Genomic DNA, 22699 nt, shown 5'->3' with positions numbered 1-22699 from the left:
GGAAAAAATTAAGCAACTCTTAACATTTTTTAGTTTTCAATAACATGATATTGATTAAATCATTTTCTGTTAATGCTTGAGACTATATAACTCAATTTAGTTAGACCTTATACAAGACTATATGTATTTTATTTTACGTTGATTTTTCTTTCCAAAGCCTGTGTGACTAATTTCCCTTCGTTTCTTTCTGTCTCATGTAGTTCAGATTTCAAACAAAAGAATAAATGGAAGGAAGTGAACAAAAAAAATACATTTCCTCTCATCTGATGATGCCTCTACAAGAATGAGGAAAGACCTATGATAAAATATCAAAAAGACAATTTATTCTTCTAGGTTTTCCTTATCTTTGTTATTTAACTTAAATGATGTAAAACACACTATACTGCTCAGATACTTTTATGTTTTCTCAGTTTTGTACATTTTCTTTTTTTTGGGGGGGGGAGATCCGGTCAAGGGGCCTGAACTCTGGGCCTGGGCGCTGTCCCTCAGCTCTTCAGCTCAAGGCTAGTGCTCTACCACTTGAGCCACAGCACCACTTCCGGTTTTTTTTTCTTTTTGCTTATGTGGTACTGGGGAATCGAACCCAGGGCCTCAGACATGCAAGGCAAGCGGTCTACCACTGAGCTACCTTCCCAGCCCTGTACATTTTCTTTTGGACTTCATCTCAGTCAACAACATTCCTTCATTATTATGTCCCTGATATTTTTACACTAACAAGACTGAAGATAACCAGTTTGATTTACAGCATGAGAAGTTATCCACCTGGCTTCCCTGGAAGCAGAGCATGATCAATAGATAACATTACTTCTGGTTGCTCACTACATGTAATGGTTTCCGTAATACTTATGACATTCTATTTAGTATTTAAAAAAAACTTCTGGCTAAACTCAAAGCTCATTCATGGAAGTTTATGTTAAGTATTTTACAAGTTTTATTTCTCTTAATTCTTAAGATAACATTTGCTATAATGCTAATGTTATTACCATTTTAGTGTTGGGAAAAATTGTAATTAAAGGCACTAAGTGCATGGCCCAAAGACACACAGTGAGGAAGGAAATGAGTCAAAGTTTCCAAAAGTCTTTCCGCAATACACAAAAGGTAGGTAAATTCTCTCCATTCTCTTACACTCTCAATTCAATATTCATATTTTCCAAGAAATAATAGCATAGCAAATATTGCCCATGGTGATTGTTTTCTGTCACATTTTGTCTTCAACACAGACTGTGTTGGTGACTTTGGGTTATCATGCACAGAGCTGAGCTTCTAAATTGAGGTCCAAAGAGAGGCAAATTTCTTCTGTCCCACAGTTCCAGTTTTTTTAAAAAGTACCAAAACTTTTAAATATCACTTACTGTCTTTTAAGAATCCAAAAATGAAATAAATTCACATTTAATCAATGCAAAATGCTTTAAAAGTAGGAGACAATAAAACAGGCCCCCATGAAGTAAATTTTCTTCTACTTTTAAAATTATTCTGAAAGCCTTGTATTGGTTAGTCACACTTATAATCCTATCTACTTGGGATATCTCCTCAGGAGCCTGAGATCTGTGGATAACCATTGGAAGCCAATCAGGGCTTCCAAAACAAACAAAAAAATTCATGAAATTATTTTTCAAAATTTTTAATGAACTAGCAAAGACCCAGGAAAGAAAATGTAGTTCATATAGTACCTCACCAACCTAGAGAGGAAAGAGCTAGCATGGCCTTTAAGCCCTGATTTCAAACTCTGAGCACGCCAACACACATGCATGCACATGCGTTTGCACGCATGCATCTTTTCCCTTCCCCTCCCCAAATTAGAGAAGCGTACATACAAGAGGCACGTGCACCAACTTCAAATACAGTGAAAACAAGGGTTATAGCATGGGGGAGGAACATACAAAGAAACAAAAATTCACATCGCACATTATAAGTACGTTAGAAACAATAGCAAGAAACAAACAAAAAACTACTTGTTTCCCTATCTTGGAGTTCAATTCCCTTAACATCATCATATCTGTTCATATGAACATAGTTTTTGACATTATCTGCTTGCCCTAGACATATATTTGTTATTGAAAATAAGGGAAACCATGGGACCTGTTTCTTTGGACTTGGCTTACTTCACATAATAAATTTTTTCCCAAGTCTTTCCATTTCCTAACAAATTGGGTGATGTCATTCTTTCTGATGGAGGCATAGAATTCCCTTGTGTATATACACCACATTTTCTTGATCCATTCATGTAGTGGGGACAGCTGGGTTGGTTCCATATCTTAGCTATGGTAAATAATGCTGCAATAAACATAGTTGAGCTGGTAGTTTTAGTATGGTCTTGTTTGTGATCATTTAGTAAATCCCTAAAAGTGGGGTTGCTGGGTCAAAGGGGAGCTTTATGTGGAATCGTTTGAGGAACCTCCATAATGCTTTCCAAAGTGGTTGAACAAGTTTACACTCCCACCAAGAATGCTGTATGGTTCCCTTGTGGCCACATCCCCTCCAGCATCTGTTGTTGTAAAAATATGGAACGCTCCACGAATTTGCATGTCGTCCTTGCACAGGTGCCATGCTAATCTTCTCTGTATCGTTCCAATGTTAGTGTATGTGATTCTGAATTGAGCACAAAATATTTTTATATCAAAAGTGCAATTGGATTTTATTAAACTAGACGATTCAACAAAAAGGAAGTTCAAAAGAATTGTCATGAAATTTTACAACCATATATTTCTTACATAAGCACACATTTAAGAATAAAGTCAAGATTGACATGTCAAAAACAAAATAATTCCAGATATTTGTTGTTCAAGAAATGTGTAGGAGGAGGAATTCAATTATTCTATACAAGGCACCTGTCATAATGAACACTGCAGCAAGTGTTAAGGTTCGTTCAAAGTTTTAATGTTTTAAATATATTCAATTTTGGGAATTGTTTCAATTTTGGGAACACAAGCCTCAACAATATGTCAATACTATCCTCTTATTTATCTCTAAAGGTTTGTGCTTCTGGTCTTTTAATATTAAAACTTCAAAAAAATTTATCTTTAGCAAGTTGTACAAAGGGGTTTTGCTTCATCATGTCAGTGTTGAATAGAGTGTATGTGCATTTGAATGTTCAGTGCATCTGGATCATTGTCAAATTTTCCTTTTTTCTTCCTTCCCTTACCCCAACCCCACCTATCCCTTCAAGTTTCCTACTTATATTCTCACATATGTACATTGAGTGTTATGACTGTATTAGTCCACCATTTCCCTCTCCATCCTTCTGCCCTAAGCCTAGCTCCCCTTTTAAGACTTGTTTCAAATTCATGGTGTTTTGTTAAATATCTCTACCTTTGGCATTTGGCTATGGGCTTGCCACATCCTCTCTTCCATGTTTGACCACATAAATGAATATATTTCTCCACATTTCCAATCTCTGAATGGCTGAGATAGGTCTATTTTACTATTCACCTTCTGTCCTAAATTTAGAATTGCACCTTCAGGACCATCCTATAGAGCTTTTTTCTTCTCTACACACTGAAGATGGAAAGGAAATAATTTCCATGCTCTCAGCATTATGCTATCCATCATGAATTTCCATCGCTTATCACTTCAGCAGTCTATGTTTAGGGACAATCTTCAATTTCTGATGATAGGAGCACGAGTCAGTTTTACCTATGCAGATTCCACTATGTAGTGAGCCCTGTAGTCTTAAATTTTCAATAAGTTTCGAGTAACTTTTTATTAATAATTTAAAAAGTTTTATTTCAGTATTTGAAATACTGCCCCAATTATTTTAAAAGTTTCACAATAAGTTAGACTGAACTTTTCCCCCCATTTTCCCCATTAGTTCAGGTTAAGTCTCCTTTGGCTTTATTGTTTGAGAGGCCAAGGGATGAGGGTAAACAGAGAGATGATCATTACTCAGATATCTCCTTCCTCTTCTGGTTTTGCTATTCTTGTTGAGAGGAAGACTGTAGCAGGGAAAAGAGTGATGCTTGACTTCACCATACAAGGGAACATTCCTAGTTATGTCAATTATTGTTTCTCAGAATAACTTAAACTGCTTACTCTTGCCTTATCTGTAACAGTAACCTAACTGTGGCTTCCTTGGTGCAGGAGGAAGCACACTAACAGGTTACTACCTGTAAATTGGTATTTTATATATCAACTTACTACCAAAAATATAAAGCTTTGGCTACATAAATGCAACGGCATTGATTGTCCAACAATACCTTAGTGAGCAGTAGACAATTCTACCCAGCTACCCTCTCCTCTCATATCCTCCCTTTCACTCCCCTCCACTCATTTACCCTCCCATCCCTTCTTTCTTTGTGTCTCTCTCCTCCATATTAATCTCTATCTTCTCTCTTTTTCTTTTCCAGTAGCAAGTGATTTGGCTTATCAGTCAACACATACATAATTGAACAAATATTTATTGCACCTCTTTTTGTGATTATTTATTCTTAAGAAGTGAGTTCTAGCACAGCACCAGTGGCTTACACCTAGATACTCAGTAGGTTCAAATTTGACAATTGCAACTCCAAGCTATTTTAAGTAGATAAACCTAAGAGATTCTTTTCTGCTCTTGTGGTAAAAGGAAGAAGTGAAGGTGTGGCTCAGGTGGTATAGAGCAAACATTGAGAATTAAAGCCCAGATAGAGCTCAAGGCCAGGAGTTCAAACCCCAGTACCAGCACAATATAAAAAAAAAAAAAACTGAGTCCTTTGTCTTAGAAGGGATATTTCTCCAAAAATTCATACCCAGGGCAATTTTCAAGGTCCAAGACTCTTTGTAAGGTTCTTTCACATTTTAAATTGATTCCTCTGCTTGATTCACATTATGGAAAATAGGAGTCACACTTCACATTAAAAAGTATGCACATTGCTGTACAGTTCTTACAATTTTTAAAGTAAAGGAAGCATGACAGAGGAATTCACCTCACTTGGGTGAGTTAGGTTTGACTCACTGACAGACTTTTGCAAGTAAATGAGGGTCTGTTTACATGTAAAGAAGTCTATGCAGATGGTTTTCTAGGAGAGAGAACAAGGTAGCTGTTGTCCAAGTTTGAATCAGAGTAAGTTTATTCCTATGATATGGTAAAGAGAAGCTCATCTCATAGAACACTATGCAGACAGTAATTTCAAGGATTAAAAACTCATGTCTATATAGTGAACAGCTAAGTTTTCACAAACAAAAAACAGTTTCCTAAGCCATGAAAATATAAGTTAGAGCAAAAGGAACTATGTTAAATATAGTTAATGGCTGAGTGACATGTATAAAAGAGTTCTATAATCACAACTAAACTATAAATTTTTCATCATGTCCCTAACAAGAATCTCTAAGATAGGCCTGGCTAAATCTGTCATAGAGCACTGGGTTCATGCAATTGTCAGTTTTGTTTAGGGTGCAATATCTTCTACAGTCGCTTGGGTTGCAAAGAGCTCACACCACATGCAGTGTCTGGAAAAACGTGCTGTCTTGTTAGGCACCTAAGGGATTTTTGTGCCACTGTGAATATTTATCGTTTTTCTTCTTATAATTATACCTGTAAGTGTGAAGACATTTTGTGATAAGAATAATAGTTTCTGTACCCTTTGTTCCACTAACAAATCTCGGATGTAAATATAGCCCGGAGCCCTTGGCTCATGCCTATAATCCTAGCTACTCAGGAGGCTGAGATCTGAGGGTCACAGTTCAATGCCAGCCCAGGCAGGAAATTCCAAAGATTCTTATCTCCAATAAACCACCAGAAAACTGTAAGTGGCAAAATGTCTCAAGTGGTAGAGCTCTTGCCTTGAGCTGAAGAGCACAGGGACAGCACTCAAGCCCAGAGTTCAAGACCCACAACTGACCAAAAAAAAAAGTATGCATATATATATATATATATGTATAAATGATGAGATGAATTACATTTAAATATAAGTCAATATTTATGGTACACATTTAAAATATAACTATATATGATATATTTATAATATATACATATATTTATGTATAAGATCATATTATATCAATGTTTATAAATACATTTGTAATTAATATCCAAAGAGTACATCTGAAGATTTGGGGGAAAATGTAGAGTGTTAAAGGCTTACTATTGACCCATCATACTTTCAATCATTTTTTCCACTTATGACAATGTCTGGAATACTAAGACAATGATTATTTTATTCCTTAAGATTTGGGGTTAGAAACATCTACTTACTTGGTATGAAATCTACCAAAATGTGATCTTGAAATCACACACCACAAACTGGACATATACATCAATTTAGCAACTTACAGGTCTCAAACTTTTATTTGAATCCTGTATCTCACATACATTGTTTCCTTCGAGTCAGCTACGTATACAAACATTCCTAGATTTTCATCTTCACATTCATCCCCATACTCACATGACATAGTAAACATAACATTATAATAAAAATATTATAGGTACTGAAAAAAAACATCTTTGCAAAAGTAGATAAATTTTATTCTTTTAATTCAATTCACTATTAAAATACTGATGAAAGAGTAGCTGAGAGGATGTTTCAAATATGAGAGTGCCTGCTTAAAGAGCATGTTTCTCATTCCAAGCATCATTATATACATCCTTCCTTCTCTCACATAAAAAAATAACTACAGAATCAACCTACATTTTCCCTAATCACTCATTGAAGAAAGAAATTGTAATACATATATGCATATACACAATGATATACTATTTAGCCACACATAATTATGAAATAATATCATCTTCAAGAAAATAGATAGAACTTTGGAAAGTAGTATGGAAGTTCTTCAAAAGACTCCACATAGAGCTCCCCTATGACCCAGCAATCCCACTTTTGGGTATTTACCCAAATGTTTACCAATAAGACCACACTAAAGCTACCAGCACGATTATATTTATTGCAGCATTAATTACTATAGCTAAGATATGGAACCAACCCAGGTGCCCCTCAGTAGATGAATGCATCAAGAAAATGTGGTATATATACACAATGAAATTCTATGCATCCATCAGAAAGAATGACATTGCCCCATTTGTTAGGAAATGGAAAGGCTTGGAAAAAATTATATTAAGTGAAGTAAGCCAGGCCCAAAGAAACATAGGTCCCATGCAATATCTAGTATATGTCTGAGTCAAGCAGAAAAGGTCAGATAAGGTGATGTTAGGGAAATGAACCCTAAGATATGTATTCAAATGTTTTTTTCTTTCATGCGATTGTTTCTTACACATTTATAAGATTATTTCTTTGTTGCTTTGTATGTCCCTCCCCCACAGTATAACCCCTGCTTTCACTGTATTTGATGTCGGTATAATTTGTGGAGGGGAAGGGGAAAAACAAATCGTTTAAATAGGGATACAGGGGGACCCATTGCAACAATGAGATGTACAAGTCGTTATGTCGAAAACGAACTTTACAACTTTCGTGCGGGAAAGGGGGGCGGGGAGGATTGGGTGGGGGGGTGGGGGAAGGATGGGAAGGGATGGGAAGGGGAAACAAAGGAGGAGGGTACAATGCTTGATAAGAAATGTACTCATTATCTTGTCCATGTAAATTGAACCCCTCTGTACAGTATTTTCAAAATAAAAAAATAGAACTGGAAACATTCATATTAAAGAAATTATCCATACTGTAAAAAACAAATACTAGATTTCTCATATGAAAATATGAATAACCCAGAAAATAAAATGAATAACCCAGGTGTAAAAGATAGAGCTGATTTAATTTGGAAAAAAGTAAGAGAGGAGATGAAGAGAAATACTGTGCAGTAAATATGTTCAAATATTCAATATGTTGGTATGACATAATAAAACATAAGTATAAAAATAGGCTAATGAAATTAATAAAAGGAATAAAATTTAGCAAGCTACATTATATGGACATATGTGTATAACACAATAAAATACTGTGTAAAGTTAATATTTGCTAATAAAAAGGCAAAAATTCATTCCAGTTGTTATAGAGTCATATGTTTCTTTCCATTTTTTGCTCAGATATTTCCCTGATAAAGTAAAAGGAGAAATAGGTTTTGTTTATTTAGAAAGACAAACTTGTCCAATTAGCATTAAATTATTCTAGTTAATTACTGTCAATGTGAAATTGCTCAACTTAATTATTATATTTAGAATATGTCCAATGCACTCTTCAAAATATTACCCTATAGGCATATACTTTTTGCTGGGGCCAGCTGCTCCATGTCCCGGTGGAAGACGTTGGGAGGGTTGCTGATAACGGGGCCCAGGGGTGCCCATGGCAGAAGGAGTATCCAGCTCCCCTCTGTCAAAGGAGACACAAAGCATGGATGGACCTACTGAGAGCTTCAGGGCATAGCCATCCAACTGTCACAAAGGTCCCTGGGAGAACTGTTTTATGGTGACAGCCCTAGGGCCTGACATCAGGGCCCCAGCGCTGTCCCCGACTTTCTTTGTCTCTAGGGGAGCACTCTTTCACCTGAGCCACGGTGCCACTTCCACCTTTTTCTGTGTATGCAGGACCTAGGAATCCAACCCATGCTTTCTTGCATGCTAGGTGAGCCCTCTACCTCTAAGACACAATCTCAGCCCTGGATAGCTGTTCTTCTATGACCCCTCAGGCTGTCTCAGGACAGTCTCCAACATCTATACCAAGTCACACATCTATACCGAGTCTCTCAACAGCAGCCCTGGCTAGAAATGAACATACTCTGCTGTGTTGCCCATCATATTCAGCACCTTTGTACTCTGTGCTTCCTGTCAGATCCTCCTTGTTAAGCAAGACCCCCTTTTCAAGTGCTGCCTCCAAGAAGACCATTCCGATCACCTTGGCAGAGCAGGAGCCTCTCCACTCTGCAGGCTGCCGGCTTGTCAGGCTCTGCCTTCCAGCCAGTGTGGGTTGACAGTGCATGAAGGGAAAGGCCTGGATTCCACCACCAGATCTCTGGAGGCCCTGATACACCACCCAGGGACAGGTGTTGTATCACACCCCATGAGAGGGGGCTTGAGGCCCTGGCAATGTGTGGGCAACAAGATGGGGCCATTTCTTTGTGTGGGCTTGAACTGAGGATCTGGGAGCTGCTCTCTGAGTTTTATTGCTCAAGGCTGGTGCTCTACCACTTGAGCCACAGCTCCACTTCTAGCTTTTTGGTGGTTCCATGGAGAGTAGAGTCTCACGGGCTTTCCAGCTTATAGCTGGCTTCAAACTGTGATCCTCAGATCTCAGCATCTGGAGTAGCCAGGATGACAGGCATGAGCCTGAGCACCAGGTGATGGGCACCAAAGGTTGTTTTTTTTTTTTTTTTGCTCCTGTTTATCTCCTGTCATCTAGCAAGCCCAAGTTAAAATAATCAGTTACAGGGGATCAAAATTCTCTCTTAGGTCAGTTAATCCAAGGAGATAAAGTGTCTTTGGAAAAGGCTAGTCTGAGTTGGCTTAGGGGTATTTGTGTTTGTGTGTGTGTGTGTGTGTGTGTGTGTGTGTGTGTGTGTGTGTGTGTGTGAGTGAGAGAGAGAGAGAGAGAGAGAGAGAGAGAGAGAGAGAGAGAGTGTGTTGGGGATACCTACCCTCATCTCTGCAGTGCCTCATCCTCCCAGCAGGGAGTGTATCCAGGATCCTGACCCCAAGGAAGGTGTTTGGGGGAGGGTAGCAAAGGTCACATCCAGGGGGATGATCCGAATTCTGTCCTGCAACCTAAGCCTGGACAGATAAAGGAGAGGAGACGTTTAGGGGAACATCAAGGGGAGCCCCTTACCTTTGGCTACAAGTACAGAAGAAAACTGTATCCATCTTTCTTGGTAGTCAGATAAAAGTTGTACACTGTTCATTTATTTTATGATTGTGTTAGTCTTAGGACTTGGATTCAGGGTCTGGGTGTTATCCCTGAGATTCTTTTTTCAAGGCTGTGGCTCTACCACTTGAGCCACAGCACATCTGGCTTGTGTGTAGGTTTGGGGAGGGAGGTAGTTTATGGGAGATAAGAATCTCCTGGACTTTCCTGCCCGGCCTGGCTCTGAGTCATGACCATCAAACCTCAGCCTCCCGAACAGTCAGGATGATGGGTGGGAGCCATGAGCTTCTGACCACCACCATCCATTTATAATCCCTTAGGCCAGGGCTGGGCCACCCACACTACACCTACTTGTTGGGAGTAGGAAGCAGACATGAGTGGGTTTGATACTTCAACAGCCTACCTATCTTTGAGCATTGTTCTGGGTCAGTCTGATGCGGCTTCCTCCTTATCCATAGCAATGACTTGGCTCTGTCACAAGAACAAATGTCCTCCAGGAGGTGTCAGGTCTGGGCTCTTTCCTCTGCACCCCACCCCCCTAACCAAAACTACACTCCCCAGCAAAGGGTAGTAGACAAGGAGTGTTTTCATTGTCTTATAGCCAGGCCCTGACCAGATAGGTGGGGGTATGGGTCAGAGTCCCGGGATCGTGCTGGGCAGGGGGACAAGGCAACATCTCCTCATCCACTTTCCTTCAACGGTGTAGCAGAGGGATGTGAGGAAGGAATCAAGGGATGGACAATGAATAGCCATCACAGTCTAGCCGGGGTACAGAGGGGCTTACCTCATGAAGCTAGTTCAACAGGCTGAGCAAAACAGCTCCTGACCCTCAGCCCACCTCCAGAATGAGAGGGACACCTTGGGTTCCAGCCACATGGGGATGCTGGGCCACCTCCTCCAGCACCTATTCAACCAGTTCCTGAAAGAGAAAGAGAGAGGGATAGAGAGAGAGGGAAAGAGTGGGGAGAGAAAAAGAGAGGGAGAGAGGAGAGGGGGAGGAGGGGGTGAGAGAGAAAGAAAGAGGAAGAGAGGGCCAGAATTACACTTAAGCCAGGTGCTGGTGGCTCAGACCTATAATCGTAACTACAAAGGAGGCTGAGATATGAAGATCGTGGTTCACAGCTAGCCCAGACCGGAATGTCTGTGAGACTCTTATACTCAAAGAACCAACAGAAAACCGGAAGTGATGCTGTGGCTCATGTGGTAGAGTGCTAGCCTTGATCTAAGGAGCTCAGGCACAGCATCCAGGCCTCAAATTCAAGCCTCAAAAATGAAAAAGTGGAAGTCCCACCACAAGAAGTGGACTGAATAACACCCACTGTCCTAGGAAGTATGGCAGAGAAGTCAGGCTGAGCTTCCTGTCAGCTGGAAGTCATGAGTAGGTCACCTGGCTTCTCAATGCCTCATTTTCCCCAGCTGCAAGACTGAATACAGTGAAGGATCCCCTTCCTCATGGGGATAGGTTAATGATGAAAGAAAGCCATGTTTTGTTTCATAATCCTACACTTGTTGCACGATTTCTTCATGTGCTGTGGAACCAGCACTGGAACCTTTCATCCTGTATGACCCCCTCCTCTTCCCCCACCAAGACCTGGCACACACTGTAACGGTTTGTTGGATAAACGAATGAGCATCTGTCTATGACAATACTACAGAAAAGTCCCATCCAATTCAGGTAAGCATCCTGGGTGGGGGCAAAGCCTGATGTAGCTCTCCAACAGTTCTACCTCCTCCCTCTTCCCACCCTCCTGGTGCCACCGCACTTAACTGTTTTGGTTCCAAGGATGTGAGCCATGATGTACTCACTGTATTTTGGGGCCTCTGGGATGCCTATCTTCTCAAAGATATCTGTCCGGCCACTGACCAGCTGTGTGGCACTCAATTCTCCACTCAGCTGTGAACAAGGTTGCCCTGAGGTGAAAGCCTGGCTCAAGGGGCCTCCTCTCCACTCCCTGGGGCCAGACAGGATGGTCCACCATATCTGGCCCCCAAGTTTCATGTTCCAGAGATAGGACCCCTGAGGCATCCCAGGTCTCTGAATCTCCCAGAGTCCAGTACAGTTCCTGGGAATTGTCTCTACTCACAGCTAGTAGGCTGCAGATAACAAGGTCACAATCTCTGCTCCCCATGACATCCTCAACTGTAGTGATCACCCTAGAGAGAGGTGGAGAAGTATCGGCAGCTGTCAGAGAAAGGCAGTCAAGGCACGACGTTCATAGCAGGAGACCATCTGGCTTGGGAACTCTGCTTGTGCTGCTTGAATGTCATTGTTTGGTGGCTGAAATGGTCCATCTAATTTGACCCAGAATCCCAAGCATTAGTAGAAATTGCCAGCTTCAAGGAAAAAACCTGGAAAAGCTGGCATTTCACATGTCCCAATCAAACTTAAAGGGTTCCAAAGTCAGTGGTCCCCTTTTCCTTCCAGACAGCCTACAGCAGGTTATAGAAAATGGCATTCAGAGAGCCTCAGGTAACTGCCATGTCCTGATCCCAAGTAGGCTCCAGCAGAGGGAACACACTTGCCTACCATTGCGCAGCTGGAAACAGCCCAGGAGGGACACAGATTGGAGTCTGCAGAACTCCAGGGAGGACTGCCCACCAGTGCACTGCCCCTGGAGGGAATCCATGCCACCATTGGGGGCCTGGAGCCCCCTGCCAAGATGTACACCGCCAATACCCTGGGTAAGATTCCCCTCTCATCCTTGGTCGTGGTGAACCATCTGCCATGTCACACCGATCGTCACTTCCCAGACCCTCCTAGATTCACAGCCCCTGCCCTACTACCCCCATCTCGTTCCCTATTTATGTTTGGCAGACTCATTCCCAACCTTGAATTAGCTCCAACTATACACACCAGAGCAGACTGTCTGGCTGGAAGAGTGCGGCTGTGGTCACAGTAGCCTCATGAGCCTTCTGGCTGAAGACAGAAGAGCAGGTGTCCACACTGGTCTGTGGTTCACACAGGCCTCCTAGGGGAGACCCATTCAGGCCCAGGAGTTACTGTGGGCTGCAGGAAAGGGGAAGAAAGAGGTGGAAAGGAACATCTACTGAAACCTTCCCTAAAGGAGCCATGAAACGGTGAAAGAGAAAACAAAAATTGTGGCTGGTCTCCTAATGGGCATTAATGAAAAAAGAACAACAAATAAAATGCTTTTGCTCTTTCTAGACCCAGTGACTTAAATATATTTTCATTGTTCTCATCCTGCCTGCTCTCCCAACAAACACACACACACACACACACACACACACACACACACACATACACACACTCACACACACACACACACACACACAGAAACACAAACACAAATCTAAATCAGTGACAGAAGACTCATCTCTCTCTCTTACACACACACACACACACACACACACACACACACAGAGACACAAACACACAAACACATAAACACAGACTCAGAGCAGTGCCTTTCTGGAGTTTGTTACTTTCTCATCTGAGCAATGTACCAGTTTGAGCAGAGGGGTTCCCTTGTCAGAACCAGGGGCAACCACCCAAGGGGAACAATGCTCTAATTATGCAGAACCATCCTGCCTCCCCCTTTCTCCATTGCCAGCCCCTTCCTCTTGGGAACATCCAGCTTTGACTCCTCATTCACCAAAACCCTAGGCCAGGACGCTGGGTGAAGGAGTCCCGAGACACATGGCTCCTCAGATCCTGGACAGAAAACAAAGCAGGGGGTCATGGTGCCTCCAGAGTGGTGTATGACCTGGGGTGGGGGCGTTGTTGGGGACTTTGATGGGGTCCTAAAGTCTATATACATGGATAGAGTCCCTACTTTCAGCCTACATACTTTGGGGCGACTTGGCAGATTCTTGGGGAGGACAAGGAGACCAGATGGACTGGGAGCACTACCAGAAGCTGGCAGAGCTGGGAAATGTGATCACCCAGTCAGAACTGTTGACAGCTGGGGTTGGGGGTACAGGCTGGTGTATGTTTCTCAGAGGGGGTGTGTGTTTCTCCCAAATATCCACTTTCTATCTGACCCCAGTGCCCTCACCTCTCTAGTGGGCTCTTCTGGGAATGTCCTCAGGTGAAAGGGTGACTGAGCACAGAAAATAAGGGCTCACACAGCAAGGGGGCCTATCTTCTGTATCCAACACCCCCCTCCCCAGCAAAAAGGAAAAGATCTAAGAAGGCAGGTGTGGAGGTGCTGCTCCCCATCTCTGACTAAAGGCAGCAGGTTCCCACCAGGGAGAGGAAGGGTGCAGATGCATGGCTGTGTGGCTCCCACTGCTCCAGACCAGGGGCTCTGTGGTGCCCCTGGATGGGTGCTCCTCACCCATCCCTGCAGCTCCCATTTTCCTGGGACACTGGATGCTAGGGATGGGGTTGGGATCCCCAGGTCAACACCCAGCTCCAACCCCCACCCCTGGGGTGCATTTGTGGCAGAGCCAGGGCGGACTGTGGGGTGCTGGGGAGATGCAGGTAGGACAGGAGAGGGGAGGCGAGAGGTAAGGTTCAGGGTCCGCGGGGGTGGGGTGGAAGGGGTAGAGTGGTGGAGTCACAAGGTGCAGGGGTCACGCCAGGTGCTGGCCTGCAGGGCGGCCACTCACGTGAGCTGCTGGGAGAAGCTGTAGGCTGCGACTCCGGGTGTGCGACCTGAGTCTGAGGACCTGGGGCGGGGACCAAGTCAAGGCCACAAGCCCCACAGGGGTGCGCCATCTCCGCCAGGTGACTGCAAGAGGCTCCACCAGTCCGAGCCTGCAGCACCATGTTTGAAAGGCAGCGCTGCTGGGAAGGAGCGGGGGGGGGGGGGGGTGTCTGCTGGTGCATGGCCGGGCAGCGCTCAGCCTCTTCTCCTTCTCCTCAGCCGCTGTCGCCCCCTCAATGGCCTCCTCCCCTGTGGCCGCCGTCTCTGCCTCAGCAGCTGCTGACTCTCCTGTGCTCCCCTAACCGGGACCTCAGACTCAAGGCCGCCATGGCTGCTACGTCTCCGAGGGGCTACACGCGGCCATAGCCTGCCATGCAGGCTCTGCATGCTCTATGCAACCGGCCAGGACCCACGCTATGATCGGAGCAGCCGCCAGCCACTGAAGCCGTTTCCACTGGTGCTTGTGTTCATGCTCGCTCTTCTCCCAGCTCTGTTTCTGCCCCACACTCCTCTCCTGGGCAAACCCGCCCCTGCTGCGCACACACCCCTGCCCCCTTGGGCCCCTGGCCATTGCTGCCACAAAAGTGTGCCCCTGGGCCCTGCCCCTCCTCCCCTGGGCCCAGCCCCCCAGCCCTGGCCACAATTGCAGCCCTGACTGGGCCCTGAGGCTTCCAGACCATGGCAATTGCAGCCTTACCTCAGCTCAGCACTACCCCCCACCCCCAGTACTGGTCCGGGAGATCAAATCTCCCCTCAGCCCCACTCCTGGAGGAGACTCTCCTCCATCCCCCTCCACTCCACACACCAAGCAGGTGCATAGTGAAACTTGTGTGTGTATGTGTGTTTGTGTGTGTGTGTGTGAGTGTTGGGGATAACTACCTCTCAAGGACTCAGAACATAGCACCCTTTGGGATGACTCAACACACAGCACACTTCCAAAAACAGCACAAAGCACCCTGTGTAAAGGACTCAGCACACAGCTCCCTTTGAGGACTCAGCATGTAGTATGCTGGGTAGAGTACTCGGCAAACAGCACCCTTTGAAGGGCTGAGTATAAAGCACCCTGTGTAAAACATCCAGTGCACAGCACCCTTCAAAAAAATCAGCACATAGAACAATTTTGAAGGGCTCAGCACATACCATACTGTGGAAGCAATCAGCAAACAGCACCATTTGAAGTACAGTACACAGCCCCCTGTGTAAAGGACTCGGCACACAGCACTCAAAAAACTCACCTCATCCCTCTCTTCGCAAGGGCTCAGCACATAGCAGGACCCTTTGGGATGCAGTAGCTCACCACACCTTTTGAGGGACTCAGCATACAGTACGTTGTGTAATGGACTCAGCACACAGCACCCTTTGAAAAACCCAGGATGGCCCACTCTTCTCAGGGACTCAGCACATAGCACCCTTTGGGATGACTCACCAAACAGCACCTTTTTGAGGACTCCCCATGTGGGAAGGACCCAGCAAATAGTGCCCTGTGAAGGACTCAGCACATAGCTGTATGTCACAAATTCAGCTGTCATTAGAATTAGGGTGCTTTCTTCAGTATCACCATTCTTCAGAAATACTGCACAAATCATAATAATTCACATTTAGACAACCTGTGTTTTATGGGGGAAGGTCAGCTGGGGTCTTGAACTCAAAGCTTGGGGGCCCTGTCCCTGAGCTCTTTGGTTCAATGCTAGAGCTCTACCACTTGGAGGCACAGCTCCAATTTTGTTTTTTTGGGTTGTTCTTTGGCAGGTCTTATGGTGATAAGTAAGGCCAAGTTGGGGTATCTGTGGGCAAAGGCTCTTAGCTCAGCCTGGAGCTGACCTCTCCCTTTTTTGTGCCCGTGGTAAGCCAGGTTTCCAGGAGCTCTCTTGGCCTAGGGTGGAACAGACCTGCTCTGGCATCAGCAATCAGGGTGAGCAAAAGTCAGCTTGGCTCTGGTCACTTCCCCAAATTGAACTCTAGAGGATGATGGCACAGGGCCGCATGTTTCACATCTGGCCCCCAGGGTGCAGGAGTAGCCCACCATAGGGATAGTACTTGAGAGTTGTGTTTACTCTTGCTTCCTTGGGGCCCCCATCATGATTCAAAGCCACCCTGGACAGGAAAGCCCTTGAGACTCTTACCTACAATTAACCATCCAAAAGCAAGTGGGGCTGTGGCTCAAGTGGTAGAGCACTAGCCTTGAGCAAGAAAACTCTGGGATAGAGCCTATGCCCTGAGTTCACACACACACACACACACACACACACACACACACACACACACACACACACACACACCACGTGCATGCAAAATCAGAGATTTCTACACTACAATCTTTTCCCACTAAGCCTGATGGCTGCTGGCCTAGGTATTTGATGCATACACCACCACCTACTTCCTATTTATCTGAGGAATTGCCATATGGGTTTGGGAGGGGGGAGAATCATCCTAGCTGAGAATGTGGCTCAGTGGTAGAGTGGTCACCTAGCATGCCTGAAGCCCTGGGTTCTATTCCACACAGAAAAGGCTGGAAAGGGAGGTGGGGCTCAACTGGTAGAGTGCCAGTCTTGATCAAAAAGAGCTCAGGACAATGGCCAAGCCCTGAGTTCAAGCCCCAGGACTGGAAGAACAAATCTTTGTTGGTGGCTTTTTATTTTGCTTTGAAAACAATTTATTCTTTGTGATAAGCATAACATGGGCCTCTTTCCTGGCCACCAATGGGCCATTAGATAACCCTTGAGTTTGGGCCACCTCCTGGCAGCCTCTGCCCTACCTGACCCCCAGTTTAACCTCCCCATCACCCGGCTGATGGAGGCCTGAGAGAAAGCCACCTGGCCACCTACTTCTGGTGGCTGCCAAGGCTTATGAGAGTCAGTATGTCGCATAGAGAGTCATCATCCACATCAGTTTACAGGAGAAAGTGGGGGAGCACTCCTCCTCTGAGCCTGGGAGCTGTGGGCAGATCTGGATGTGGGGCATCTGGGGCAGGACATACTCCTTGGGGGAGTCCACTATGGGGTCGGGAACCCTGACCTCTCCTCTGGCAGTTTCCATGCTGTCTTCAAGTTGCAATTCTTCAAAACCTTTCTGCTCCTCCCTCATTTCACCTACCACAGGCCCTGAGGCATCTGAAGCAGTGCTGGTGGTGGGGAGCTCAGCCTGTGCTGGCATCCGGGGACTGCTGTCTGTGCCTTCCCCTGTGAGGAGCAACAGCAGCTCCCACAGCACTGTCCTCTTCTCCATCTTCTCCTGGGACAGCCAGTGCATGCACTGGGCTTTCTCCCAACACAGCTCACTCAAGACCAACCTCTGCTCTTTACATACCATGAGGGACTCCTCGATGGTTCGGATGTGTGCCGAAAGCTGGCTGCATCAATGGTGGAGCTCACCTGTTGGACTCTGGAAGTCCACCTCATCAGGTAGGTCATGGAGGAAGCAGATTTTCTTTTCAGATGCCCATGTGTCCCTCTTCCCATCCCCATGCATGCTGTGGTGGCAGCTCATGGGGCAGAGGGCCTGTGGCTCCAGCTCAGTCTGTCACTGAGCTGCCTGGTGGCCCGGGTGCCTGCAGCGGGCCCATGCTCCTGTGGCAGGATTTTCCCCCTGTGGATCTCAGCCTCCGAGTGTTCTAATAGAGCCTAGTCCATCTACCAGGCAGCATGGAATGTGGGCATGGCCACTATTCTTGTATCCCATTGGTCAAAAAGAACCATGAAATAATGGGGGTGTGGCCGGAATCCTGTGATGCATGCAGAATGGGCAGAGTCAAGATGACAGTGGCTCCCCCAGCCCCTTTCCCAGGGAACTCTGTCCAATTCAGTTGGGGACAAGAGGGTGACGTGCTTTAGCTGGATGGCTGCACAGATTGTTGTGTATGTCTGTTTGTTGGCAGTCCCAGACCTTGAACTCAGGATCTGGGCACAGTCCATGAACTGCTTTTCTCAAGGCTAGCCTCAACTAGTGAAGCCACACGGCTCTACTTCTGGCTTTGTTGGCACTGAATTTGGACAGGGGTTTCAAGGACTTTCCTGCTTAGGGTGACTTTGACCATAGCCTTGTAAGTTTCAAGGAGGACCTGTGCTGCTGCTGCTGCTGCTGCTGGCCGCCCTGCTCTGCGGCCTGGGCCCAGGAGGCCGGGGTGAGGCCTTGGTGGTTTCTAGTTCCCCCACTCTCTTTGGTGGTTTCTTGTTCTCCCCCCTTGGTGGTTTCTAGTTCTTCCCTTGGTGATTTCTAGTTCTCTCCTTTTTGGTGGTTTCTAGTTCCCCCACCTTGGTGGTTTCTAGTTCCCTCCCCAGTTTGGTGGTTTCCAGTTGTCCCTCTTTGGTGGTTTCTAGTTTCCCCCCCTCTCCTGGTGGTTTCGGGTCCCCCACTTTAGGGCGTGGGGCTGGGCTGGGGTTGTGGGGTGGGGAGGTGGCAGTGGATTTTCAGGTCGGGCCAGGTTGTTGGAGGCCAGGGCCTGGTCCTGTTGGCCTGTCTGTCTCTGTGTCTGTTTGTCTGTCTGTCTGTCCATCTGTGTCTCAGTCTGTCTGTCTGTGTCTCTGTCCATCTGCTTCTGTCAGTCTGTCCATCTCCTCTCGGTCTGTCTGGCTGTCTGTCTCCTCGCAGTCTGTCTGCCTCTTGGTCTTTCTGTCCACCTGGCTGCCCATCTGCTTCTCCTGTCTGTCTGTCCGTCCATCTATTCGTTCTGTCTTGGTCATCCATCCATCCCTTGTCTGTCTGTCTGTCTGTCTGTCTGTCTGTCTGTCCCTCGGTCTCTGCATCTGTCTGTCTCTGTCTGTCTGCAGGTCCATCTGTGTCTGGGCCCCTATCTGTCCATGTGTCTGTCCGTCTCCTCTCTGTCTGTCTCATTGTCTGTCTGTCTGTCCATCTGCCTCTGGCTCTGTCTGTCTGTCTGTCCATGTGTCATCCTCTTGGTCTGTCTGTCTGTCCATCTCTGTGTCTGTCTGTCTGTCTGCCTGCCTCTCAGTCTCTCTGTCTGGGTCTATCTGTCCTGTGTCTGTCTGTCTGTCTCCTCTCTGTCCATGTCTTCCTCTCTGTCTGTCTGCCTCTTGTTCTGTCCACCTGGCTGTCCATCTGCTTCTTCTGTCTGTCATCTGTCTGTCCTGTCTTGATCATCTGTCCATCCCTTGTCTGTCTGTCTGTGTGTCATCCTCTCGGTCTGTCTGTCTGTTCGTCTCTGTGTCTGTCTGTCTCCCCATCCGTCCGTCCGTCCCCAGCACCCATCCTCTTCCCCCCTCAGGCCAGGCTGACTTTGACCTCGCCGACGCCCTGGATGACCCAGTGAGTCCTGACCTCTCACCTTTCCCCCCCATGGCTTCACCCTGGCCGCTAGGCCTCATGTGGGGCCTTGATCCAGCTGTGGGCCTGAATCCCATGTGACCCTTTGCCACCCACTGAGGCCTTGGGTTCAGGGGTCAGGGGGGGTCAGGGAGGGGTCAGGGGAGGTCAGGGGTCACCACCCTCTCTCTCTTCGCCCGCAGATCCCACCCCGAAGCCCAGTTCAGGTGAGTGGGGTCCTCCCCCCCTTCCCCACACCAGGCCCACTCAGGGTGGGGAAGTTGAGGCATGGCCCACTCCTGGCACACAGGGCTGTACCCGCAGCTGCTCAACCCGCCCAGGCCGCGACCCCCGGGTCGGGATGGAGGTGGGCGGGTCAGGAGGGGTCAGGGGGGTCAGGGATCAGGGGAAGGAAGGGGGTAAGGGGGGGAGGCCGGCCTCCATCTTCCCTTGCTCTCTCACCGCAGACGTCACCTCCCGCCCCGATGCCGGCCTCCACCCCAGCCCCGACCCCCGCCAGGCGCAGGAGATGAGGACATGGAAGGGGGGGAGGCCCGGATGTGGAGGCTGGGGATGGAGCGGCCCGGATGTAGAGGCCCAGATTTAGGGACCCCAGTGTGGAGGCCCGGATTTGGGGACCCGGATGTAGGGACCCAGACATGGAAACCCAGATGTAGGGACCCGAATGTGAAAGCCTGGATGTAGAGACCCCAATGTGGAGACCCAGATGTAGAGGCCCGGATGTAGGGACCCCAGTGTGGAGACCCGGATGTAGAGACCCTAGTGTGGAGACCCGGATGTGCAGACTCCAGTTTAGAGACGCGGATGTAGAGACCCCAGTGAGGAGGCCCAGATGTAGAGATCCGGATGTAGGGACCCGGATGTGGAAGCCTGGATGTAGAGACCCGGATGTAGGGACCCCAGTGTGGAGACCCGGATGTAGAGGCCCAGATGTAGGGACCCAGACATGGGATCACGGATGTAGGGACCCGGATGTGAGTACCCCGATGTAAGGACCCAGATGTAGGGAACCCGATGTGGAAGCCGGGCTGACCCCGCCCCCTCTGTTCACAGGTGGCGGTGGAGGCTATGGAGGCTCACACGGTAAGACGGGGAAACCAAGGCAGGGGGAGGAGACCCGGATGTAGAAGATGCGAATGAGGAGGAAGGGATGTAGGGACCTGGATGTAGGTACTTGGATGTAGGGAACCTGGATGTAAGGACCCGGATGTAGGGACCCAGAAGTAGGGACCCGGATGTAAGGAACCCGGATGTAGGGACCTGGATGTAGAGACCTGATGTAAGGACCCAGATGTAAGGACCTGCATGGAGGGACCCGGATGTAGGAATTCAGATGTGGGGACCCGGATGTAGGGACCTGGATGTAGGGAACCCGGATGTAGGGACCCAGATGTGGAGGCCGAGCTCCCAGGGCCGCGTCTCTCCTCCCCCTCTCCCCCAGGTGCTGGCAATGAACATGTGATCCACGGAGACCCCCCCCAAGGTAAGTCCCGCCCCCTCGACCGCCCCACTTCCGGTCCCTCGTGATCTGGGCCCGGGTGTGACCCACGGCCTTCAGGACCGCTGCCGCCTCCACTTCCGGTCTCAGTGCGAACTTCCGGTCCGGAGAGAAAAGGAACTTCCGGTCTCTGAGTTCCTGGGGACTTCCAGTACAGATTGTCTTGGGACTTCCGGCCTGCATGAGAACTTCCACTCCTGACAGTATGTGAACTTCCGGTCCAGAGTATTGGAACTTCCAGTCCTGATTGGGAACTTCCGGTCCCTAGTATATAACAACTTCCAGTTCCGACTAGGGACTGCTAGTCCCTAGTGTATAGGAACTTGCGGTCCTGATTGGAAAGGCACTTCCGGTCCCTAGTATATACGAACTTCCAGTCTTGACTGGGCACTTCTGGTCCCTAGTATATAGGAACTTCCGGTCCTGACTATGGGCACTTCCGGCCCTGACGATGGGGAGTTCCGGTCCCTAGTGTATAAGAACTTCCGGTCTTCACTGTAGAGACTTCCGGTCCCTAGTATATAACAACTTCTGGTCTTGACTATGGGGACTTCTGGTCCAAGTGTACAGGAACTTCCGGTCCTGATTGGAAGGGCACTTCCGGTCCCTAGTGTATAGGAACTTCTGGTCCTGATTGGAAGGGCACTTCCAGTCCCTAGTGTAGAGGAACTTCCGGTCCCTAGTGTATAAGAACTTCTGGTATTGACTATGGGAACTTCTGGTCCCTAGTGTATAGGAACTTCCGGTTTAGACTGTGGAGATTTCCAGTCCCTAGTACATAGGAACTTCCCATCCTGACTGGTGATTTCCGGTCCCTAGTGTAGAGAAACTTCCGGTCCTGATGGGAAAGGCACTTCCGGTCCTGATTGGAAGGGCACTTCCAGTCCCTAGTGTGTAGGAACTTCCGGTCTTGACTGTGGAGACTTCCGGTCCCTAGTATATAACAACTTCTGGTCTTGACTATGGGCACTTCCGGTCCCTGTTCATGGACACTTCCAGTCAAGGCTGTGATAGCACTTCCGGTCAGGCACCCTTGTCCCCCCCCTTCACCTTGGCTCGCTTCCTGTTTCTGGGCACTTCCCGACCGGAAGTTGCAGGGAGGCGCCCCACCGCCCTTCCCGGGTGTGTTCTCCCCCGCACTTCCGGGTCCAGTCCCGCTCCCTCCAGGCAGCGCGCTGGCCCATGTCGTGTCCCCCATCGTGTCCGTGGTGGTCGTGGCCCTGGTGGGTGCCGCCATCACCTACTTCTAGTCTGGAGGTCGCAGACGCTGCTTCCGGGGCGCGGGCCAGGATGCAGGTGGGAACCACCCCCTCCCAGGGTGCTCGGATGAGGAGAGGCATGGGGCGGGGCCTCACATGATCCCCCGCGGGTGGCTGCAGCTTGTGCCTCCCCTCCCCCACCAGGCCCCGCCCCGGTGTGAGGCTGGATTCGAACCTGGGGCCTCAAGCAGCAGGTGGAAGCAGAAGTGGAAGGAGCCTGGAGGGGGAAGGACGAATAAAATCAACATAAAGTGTGCATGCGCGCTGTCAGGCCTGTCTGCCCAACCCATCTTTCCATTGTGCATGCGTAGGCTCCGCCCCTTTGGAGCCACTCCC

General features: G+C 47.6%; 2 long non-coding RNA genes and 1 other non-coding gene across 7 annotated transcripts; 1 reads left to right on the top strand and 2 right to left on the bottom strand.

The window, feature by feature from the left end:
* Positions 1–2495: 2495 nt before the first annotated feature.
* On the bottom strand, positions 2496–2602 carry LOC138815803 (U6 spliceosomal RNA). The gene has a single exon (XR_011368489.1). It is a non-coding gene; the product is annotated as a U6 spliceosomal RNA (small nuclear RNA).
* Positions 2603–8095: 5493 nt separating this feature from the next.
* LOC138815791 (uncharacterized) lies at positions 8096–18046 on the bottom strand. 2 transcript variants are annotated; one of them, XR_011368482.1, is made up of 7 exons: positions 17698–18046; positions 12571–12723; positions 11801–11870; positions 10501–10635; positions 10120–10187; positions 9493–9625; positions 8096–8231 (listed from the first exon to the last, which is right to left on the bottom strand). It is a non-coding gene; the product is annotated as an uncharacterized lncRNA (long non-coding RNA). The 2 variants fall into 2 exon arrangements; XR_011368483.1 differs by lacking the exons at positions 11801–11870; positions 12571–12723; positions 17698–18046 and adding an exon at positions 11523–11562.
* Positions 18047–18364: 318 nt separating this feature from the next.
* LOC138815790 (uncharacterized) lies at positions 18365–22609 on the top strand. Of its 4 annotated transcripts, none has more exons than XR_011368481.1 (6): positions 18365–18446; positions 19548–19588; positions 19789–19812; positions 20660–20689; positions 21048–21089; positions 22508–22609. It is a non-coding gene; the product is annotated as an uncharacterized lncRNA (long non-coding RNA). The 4 variants fall into 4 exon arrangements; XR_011368479.1 differs by having other exon boundaries at positions 21048–21307; XR_011368480.1 differs by lacking the exon at positions 22508–22609 and adding an exon at positions 21195–22199.
* Positions 22610–22699: the final 90 nt, after the last annotated feature.

The sequence above is a fragment of the Dipodomys merriami genome, unplaced genomic scaffold (genome assembly GCF_024711535.1).
Source record: "Dipodomys merriami isolate MVZ:Mamm:240054 unplaced genomic scaffold, mDipMer1.0.p SCAF_67, whole genome shotgun sequence".
Lineage (NCBI taxonomy): Eukaryota > Metazoa > Chordata > Mammalia > Rodentia > Heteromyidae > Dipodomys > Dipodomys merriami.
The sequence above is the reverse complement of the archived record's forward strand: the minus strand, read 5'-3'. Positions and strand labels throughout refer to the sequence as shown.